Below are 8,829 nucleotides of genomic sequence, written 5' to 3'. Positions count from 1 at the left end.
CCGCGCTAGGGTCAGGCATGGGCGATGGCTTACCCACACATGCCCAACTACTTCGGCAGTACACGCTGCCCGGTGGCCTATCCATGTGTAATTAGTGATCTACTCATCCATGGCCATTGTTTACCCATTAAAACGTCTGCAGTGCTATTGTTGCTGAAAATTAGCGCTGCGGCAGCATTTTGAGATGCGCATCTTTTCCTCCAAGCGGGCTCTTTGTGGCATCAGCAATGCTGTTCTCCGGGCAGGTGAAAAGCAACCCATACGTATATGTAGCTTAAAAAAGCCTGCACATCGACAAATGTAGGTTTAAACAGCACTTTTTATTGGTCTTTCTTAAATATTCGAAAGGCTCAAAGCCCTCCTAATAAAAAATGGCACTTACAGCTTACTAAGTTTGTGAGGCTTCACAGCAATTTATTCTGGCATTCAGCTTTTAGGCTGAGTTGAAGATGTCACGGTTCCCTGCTCGTTGTGCCTGCCGTCCCATTATTCACTGTTACGAGCCATCGCTTGATTGCTGCCACGGTCTTCCTGGAGAGGACGTCACTCAGGTACATGCTGTCTCTCCTCAGGCATCCTAGAAAATATAAGAAAGAAAATATCAGCCTTCATTCCGTATTCATGTGAATTTTCTAGCCTGTTAAAGTGATAAAAGGCTGTCACTCAAGCAATTATAAGGACCTTCAGTGGGATCAGTGGTGATGTAGTCATCGGATATATTTTTACACATATACTGCTTGTGTAAGCAAATTTGATCCAAGGGGGAAAAAAGACATTTCCGAGGCAGGGGAAGGAAATCAGATACATATATATCGCTGGAAGCTACCTTGAGCGCCACAGAAAAGGTTTTGTTTCGAATCCTTAATTGACATTATTTACCTAAATTACTGATTAATGACTTACACATTAAATGGTGTTGCTACTTTGAAGAGTACCGGCACAAACCACGTTTCATTATTTGCGATAAAGAACCCTCACGTCTGCATTTTGTTCCCCAGTACAATAGGAAACCCCGAAAATACAAAATCAGATTGCCGGACAATACAATTGCGGCCTTGGCTTGGCTCGACAGCCCTGTGTAGCATTAGACCTATAAGTTGCCTATGGTTTCTTCGTGCGCGCCAGCACAACCATTCAACAAGACCGTATTTGTATTTTACAGCTTAAAAATAATGTTCCACTCATTTATATCCTTACCGCTTTGTAGTCATTATCCGCATTGCAAAGTTCAACACGCTCACTGTAACTCGCGCCTTCATGTGCGCCAAAGGGCCGACGTGAAGCAACCATTACCCGCATATCACCCTTACTCATGCATGGGGCCAGCCATCATAGCGGCAGGTTGTTTCGTCCGCTCAAAATCATGTTGAGAGCAGCGCAATTGAGGTGCGCGAATGGGCTGGTAACGGTTTCGGTATCTACATAACCCGGAATTTTTCTGCAGACGGAAAGAAAGGTACACATGAGGTTTCTAACCGCAAATATTGAAACAGGGGCTTCCGAATGTGCTCGCCGACTCTGTAAGTCCTATTTATTGTCTAAAGTGAATATTCAGTACTTGGAGTGAATAACCTCACTTTCCTATGTACAAAATAAAAATTTACTGCGCTGTGCGAAGTGGCTGCCAGCAATGCGCCACCGGTTTCCATCACCTGTTTCCAATGGTTTATTTCTAATCCTTGTCTCAAGCTATCGGGCACAGCAGGTGTAATGTACCTTGCATAAAACCTGCATGAGAGCATATTAATGGGTAGATTTGTAAGCTTTACAGATTTCACTTACAAATACTACGAGAATCGCGTCACTGCGGCCTTTCTTTAAAATTGACACGTAACAGCGCAATATACGTGGCTAAAATAAAGTACTCAACGTATTAATTCAGCTTCGCAAGTGCAGCTGTAACAGAAAGTGAGGGCTGGAGACACTGAAGGTGCGCCTAGCTTTCAAATTTTCTTAGATGGCACAACCGTTCGAAATATGTAATTTTAAAAATAAGCCCTTGATAGTGGCTTTCCCACAGCGTATATATGGGTGCCTTAGATAAGAATTATAATCGAGGTCCCATGACCATCTTTAGTTTCCAATTAAATTCTTTTATGTGATGGGCAAATATCTACAAACAAAGGAATTAACCTTAGCTTTGCAAGATACGGCGTAGTTTCCTTGAAAACAAAAAAATTTTACGGTATATCTTTAGAGGTAGAAATTAAACGCTGTTTTTGCCATTTCAAAATGTTGCAAGTTTGGATACCACTATTTTGTCATCTACTATGTTTTACTCACTAAATATATGCAAGTTGTTTTACATTTACAAGCACTATTAGAAACCGTTTTGTTTTTGCAGTTGAGTTATTAAAAAATCGCAAACTTTGCTTCAAGAGCAATGGGCAGCAAAACTATACATTTTTAATCTTACATGCTGGAATATGATGCTTAGGTTGGTTGCACTAAATATGTTTTCACTTCCTAATGCATGTTCTTAATTCCAAGCAATTTTTGGAGCTCCAGACCGCTAGGTGTGTTCTCCACAACTCATCAAAATTGCCCAAAATTCGAAAACAGCAGTAAAGGGTAAATTTGCTGCAAATAAAAAAAGGATCATCTTCGATTTTCATTCAAATCCCGGTCAAGAATCTTCAGTGCCTCAAAAATATCACAGACTAAAATGTGTTGCGTTATATTGTTTAAAAATATAACGTTGAATATTAAACCGAGTGCTTGTCCTGATAATAGCCAAATTCAGCCTGCATTCTTGCAAGATCCAATAATATTGTGGCACTGAAACTATCTCTAGATTATCTAGGTTCCATTCTTTATTTCTAAAAGAATTTCAAGCTCTAGATGTTTTTCTTCTGCATATTATATTGAAATCGGGCAAAATTTAAAAAAATGGTAAAATAAGGAAAACTGATTAGAATTGAAACTGCCGCAACATCGATTTGTATCAAAATCTCTGGAAACAATGCGAAGTACTTTGTTAATACGAGTCAGTAAATATATTCAATTCTGCAAAATGTAATATTAGAAACATAAAAATGCCTGTTTTTATTCTATAGATGTGTTATATGGCTCCACCTTATGGAGTAGGCATCAAATCTTCAATTTAGTATTTGCTGAATTTAGTTACATTTTACCTTAAGTAAAATTTAAAGCCTTGTCAGAGCTTATAAACCCTTTTTCTGCTTGTCGGCAAAGACTTAATATAGCTTAAAATGGAATTAATTCGCTATTTCTGTCCATTTCATGACAGAACGCAAGTGAACTGAACTTTTTCTCTGTCCTGCACTTTTTTATTGCTAGGTGCAGTAGTATTCAATCAAGTTTATAAATATTGTATTCCATTCCTCAGCTTTGACCATAACTAACAATACTATAAATTTGAAGGGGAAATGAGGGTGCTCGTTATAATACATGAATGAAGCCAACAGTCGGCGAGGCCGAGGAAAGCGTTCGTGATGGTACTTTTATGTCATTTTTTTTACGTTTACTTGGATAATTACAGAAATTATTAATGTAATCTGATTAGGGGAAAGATAATTAAACACAAAGTAGAAGAAAAAACGTGCTGATGGTGGGAGCCGAACCCACGACCTCCGAATATTGCATCCGGTGCTCTTCCAACTGAGCTACATTGGCCGCTGTCCCCCCTGCTACTTTCTTGGGTATTTATGTTGTCTGTATACGAACCTTGAGAGTGTTCACCAGTACCACCCTGAACCATAGCGGCGGACGTGGAATGTCCTTTGTTACCGCCAGCATCACATAGAACGTGATCAATCAAGAGCGAGGGCGAAAGCTGCGCTAGAACCCTCTACGCTACCTATGGCTTCAAGACTGCCAGAACCGAGACCCCCGTACGCTACAAGCAGATCTATTAAGGGGAAATGAGGGTGCTCGTTATAATACATGAAGAAAAGAAGCCAACAGTCGGCGAGGCCGAGGAAAGCATTGGGGATGGCACTTTTATGTCTTTTTTTTTAATGTTTACTTGGATAATCGCTATATTCCGAGGTCGTGGGTTCGGTTCCCACCATCGCCACGTTTTTTTCTTCTATTTTGAGTTTAATTATCTTTCCCCTAATCAGATTACATTAATAATTTCTGTGAGCAGTCACGTAAGCACCGATCGCACGCGGGGGCTGATGGGTCTTAGTGGGCATGGTTCGGTCAGCTGCCCTCCACATGTGCATACTGGGGCAAGAGCAATTTAGTGATTGTGTGGTTCTGTTTTGTCTCGCCATATTCACGAAGCGTTGACTGATTGTTGTTGTGTATGTGGTGTCCGCAACAAAGTTGAATGCAGCAGCGGTGACCAAGGCTTATGCGATGCGTTTAGCAGCTAGAGGACGCTTTTGTCGGGCAGAATGCCAACGCGAAGCGGGCAAGCATTACCCAGTTCTTCCTTCAAAAACCAAAGTTTAGTGTTTCCTGAGAGTTCTCTGCCGTTTATTACAAAAGCTCCCTTAGTGCAGTGGAGCGTTAACGGGTGTGATGGGCCGAGGGCCGCCAAAGCATTCCGCTCGGCGCTGTCGCGCTCAGGTTCTGGGTTTGTAGAAAATTTTTCATATCACCCAGAAGCAGCTCGCCGTCCTAGTCTTTTTTTTTTTTTTTTCGCGAGCGAAGTTGGTTTTCCTAGTCCGATTTGAGCGAAGAACCTGCAGACGCTCACTTCGTCTGATCCGTGCATATATGAGCGCATCGAGACAATTTAGTAAAAGCTTGGTAAGGTAGTAAAAAAAAATAAATATGCTAGTGTGGGTAGATATTAATTTTCTAAAGGAGCAAGAGGAAGTCATTGCTTCCATCGCAGTGTAGTAGCGCACCGCTGAGCTGTGACCTTTTTTTTTTTTTTACACGTGATGCGTTACAAAAACATTCATCACCGTTTTACCATACGTCATGCTGTTTAGTGTTGAAAGCTGGATATAGCATAATTGTACTCCCCCTGACTGGCCCAACTGACCTTCATTTTCCCAGCTAGGGAACTGGAGATTGCGGACGCTTTATTAATGTGTGGAGCTATCCACGGTAGCTAAGGAGTTCAGCTCGGCTCTGCTCTCCTTGCCTGAGTTTTTCTTCCTGTTTTGACATGTAAATAGTGTATATAAAACTTCTTTGCCAGCTCTACCTGCTGCTCCTCGTCCGATGTTTTGTCCGCCTGATCACGCTACCCAGAAGCCTTGGCCCCGAACCTGATCGCATCAAGTGGATGGTTGCGGTGTAATGGTCTGCACCTCCAGTCCTGACTCTGGTAAAGTAAGTGCATGGTCCTTCTCTTGGAACATTGCCAGGTTTTACAACTTGTAGATATTTGTAAGCTTCGGCAAATGAAGGGTGGTTTTAGAGGCAGATTGGTTTCCTTTAACCACATAGTGCAGGGACTTGCCATTGCTGCAGTAGTCATGGACTGAAAAAAGTTGCACAAACCGGAGCTGGTTTTAATCTTTGGGGAATTGGGCATTGACTGTGGGCCCATCCGCAGAAAACCAGAACTGATTAGGGCAATTGAAGACATCGGTGCGGACGCGGAGGAGATAACAGAACGTTGGGAGCTTATTCAAGAAGAGTTAAAGAAGGCTGAGGAACAGCAGAAGCTCAAAAAGGATCTTAAAGACGAATAGAATGAAAGAGGGATCGAGAAAAAAACAGCTTGATCTGCAGTTAGCACAGGCAGAACACACTGGGAGACACACACCAAGCTCCGTTGTGAGTCAGGAAGCATGAAGCGTTAAAATAAAAACCTCTTGCTACCATACAAACTAGGAGAAGACATAGGGCTTTTGCTCGTAATGTTTGAGTGGGCGTGTGAAAATGTTGAGTTATCATCCGAGTTTTGGCCCCAGGAACTGCTGACCATCCTCCCATGTGAGGCAGCCCAACTGCTTGCTCGGCTGACAAAAGAAGGAGCGGCCGACTAAGCTAAAGCAAAGGCAGCGCTTCTCAAAAAGTACCGCCTATCCCTCAGATGCGTTTTGCCGCCGGTTCAGGGAAGCCAGGTAACAACGTAATCAGTCGTTTCCGCATTTCACTTACAATCTGAAGGCAGACCTGACAGAATGGTAAAAGAGGAGAACAGGCTTTCGGAACTCATGTCAAAGTATTAGAAGTGATCTGCCTGGAACAATTCTATAGCTGTCTAAGAGCAGAAAAGTGTGTGTGGGTGCAAGACAGGCCGGGAAATAAAAGCTTAGAATGTGCAGCAGAGCTGGCAGAAGAATGTCATGCTAGGTGGGAAACACAGTGATCGCACTCTCGGGGAAACCCTAAAGCAAACTAAGTTTCTGCGAACCCAGACTGGAAACCTAGCAAGCGGCACCTTGGAGCGAGGCGAAAGCCACAGGGCAGAATCGAGTAACTGCCCTAAAGTGACAGCCGACAAAGGGAAGGAAACCGAGAGAAAAATCTGTGTGTTTCCGAGGCAACGAGCCCGTTCACTTTGCCAGATGAAAAAAACATGCGCCTGCTAGAGCCATACCTAAAAGATCCAGGTTAATGGGAAGCATTGTCGGGTTCTGAGAGATTCCGCGGCCATCATGGACGTAATCCACCCCACATACATGAAGGCAGCTGACTTAACGGGGGATTGTGCATATACTAAACAGGTTCCGGTAAAGAATGGCGCATGTGTGCCGGTCGCACGTGTCAGATAAGGCCCATTCGGCATTCTGGAAATAGAGGCAGTGGTAACACGGAACCTGCGAGAGCAGTTTCCGTACCTCTTTTCAAACAGGTCAGAACAGATGCTGCAGGAGGAAGGTCGTAGCTTCGGTGACCGAGCCGTCCAAGCGCTCACTTGATTGAAAGCCCGCGAAATTGCAGCTGAACTAAGCCGAAAGAAGAATGAGCTTTCTCTCGCGATGGGCTAGGCAGTAGCAAACCAAGGTAGTGTCAGGTTCTGGCGAAGTGGCTCAGGACAGTGACAGAGAGGACTTAGAAGGCAGGGAATCGGGCACCGTGTCCCCGAAAGAATCAAGGGAAATAGCGTCTATTGTAGTGCAGCCACGTGTGGAACCTTTGTTAGCTCTGGCAAAAGTCGATAGACGATAGCAGCCGAGCTGTAAAAGACATGGTAAAAATGAAGATAAATACAAAAAACATTTGTGGCGAACACCCTTCCCGCCAAGTGTGGCACAGCTTCACAAAGGCCAACCTAGAACGCCCCAAGCTAGGGTGGCTGCGGGAAAAAAAAAAAAAAAGCTGCGGGGAATTGAGCGGCCGAGAAGGATAGAATGAGTATGGGAGAAGAATAGGAATTAATGAACATACTGTAGGCATGAAGTGCACGTCTTAGCCATCGTACAAAAATTTTGAAACCGAAGCAGCAATCTACGTATTCTAATTGTATAGAAATCATTTGGGAGTAGAAAAGAGCACCTTAATAAGATGTGCATGGTTCTTAAATGAACAATATGTATACAAATGGACGGTTGAATAGTCACAGTAATGGAGTGTAGTGCTAGAATTCTTTACAGCCGTGACCGCAATAAATATTACTCATATTGCTCTTTGCTTTAAGCTCTGGCATTGACAACTCTATCCAAAGAACCGACTGGTAGTGACAGGTTGTTTACAGTTGTTGATGAAAACATAGGCCATCATGATATTATTGCAAGCATATTTGCTCCTTTTTGTACTTGTTTATTACAAGCAAAACTTAAATTTGGTCCCTATTCCTAGGGACGCTGCACCTCTTACAACACCCACTGTTCAGTCGCTTTCATTTAAGGCACAAACGCGCCACTGCTGCTCGGTACCTTGGATGAGGTTTTCAATGGGGTTACCTCTGATACCTAGCAATTGCTGTAAAATTTATACCAACTACTGCATCGAAAAAAAAAAGGTAACACTGCATCACTGTAACTGCTGCATGCACCTTTAAACGTGCCTTAATTTTATTTCCTATTCTTATAGACACATGACCTCTTGCTATTGCTTTGTTCAATAAGCAATCGTCTTTCATTCCTTCAATTTCTATCTCTCTACCACTTTCTTGTTGCTCCTGGTGTGATCATTTGATTTCATTCTTCAAATCATATTGGTTTATCACATGTGAAGGATTTAGCCTATACATAGATGCTTTTTTTTTTTTTAGATGCGCATCGGGAGTGTTTTCTACATAGAAATGAATCTATTGAGTTGTATGACTGGCGCAAAAACAGACAGTTTGGCACCCCCAAAAGATCTGTGTCCAGTGGTTGGAAGGGGAATAAAGACGAGGATAATCAGCGAAAAAGCCCGCCTAACAAAAGGCAGCACTGCATCACTGTAACTGCTGCATGCACCTTTAAATGTGCCTTATATTTGTTGCCTATTCTTATAGACGGTGGGCCTCTTGCTATTGTTGCAGTAGGCAACCGCCTTTCATTGCTTTAATTCCTATCTCTCCACTACTTTCTTGTTGTTTTGAGTTTGAGCGCATCGAGAGTGTTGTCTACGTAGAAATGGATCGATTGAGTTGTATCACTGATGCGGAAACCAACAGTTCGCTACCCCCCAGAAGATTTGTATCCTGTGGTTAGAAGGGGAATAAAGAAGAGGATAATCAGTGGAAAAGCCTGCTTAAAAACTTACAAAGATGGTGCAAAAGCGAAATGCTGATCAGGGTGAGTGTCTGATTACCTCTGTTATCCCACTTCACTTGCTAGGTGATGTGACTGTATATAAAGTACCTTAGTGTATTTTGTGGTATACTCGCTAAAAATTGTGTAGACACTAAATTTTTCCTCGTTCGATTATTTTGAGTGACGCACGAATTGGAATAAAACGGAGTCATCCACACATCTAATGCCCATAGACATTAGATGCGTGGATGAGCTCATTTATTGTGTT

General features: G+C 42.8%; 1 long non-coding RNA gene across 1 annotated transcript; it reads right to left on the bottom strand.

Annotated features, from left to right (window-relative positions):
- Positions 1-389: 389 nt before the first annotated feature.
- Positions 390-6,710, bottom strand: LOC146206551 (uncharacterized). Its single transcript, XR_014704454.1, has 2 exons — positions 4,964-6,710; positions 390-577 (listed from the first exon to the last, which is right to left on the bottom strand). It is a non-coding gene; the product is annotated as an uncharacterized LOC146206551 (long non-coding RNA).
- Positions 6,711-8,829: the final 2,119 nt, after the last annotated feature.

Source organism: Amblyomma maculatum, chromosome 1 (assembly GCF_055883805.1).
Source record: "Amblyomma maculatum isolate TAMU_Amacu chromosome 1, ASM5588380v1, whole genome shotgun sequence".
NCBI lineage: Eukaryota > Metazoa > Arthropoda > Arachnida > Ixodida > Ixodidae > Amblyomma > Amblyomma maculatum.
This window is presented reverse-complemented; position numbering and strand designations above follow the sequence as displayed.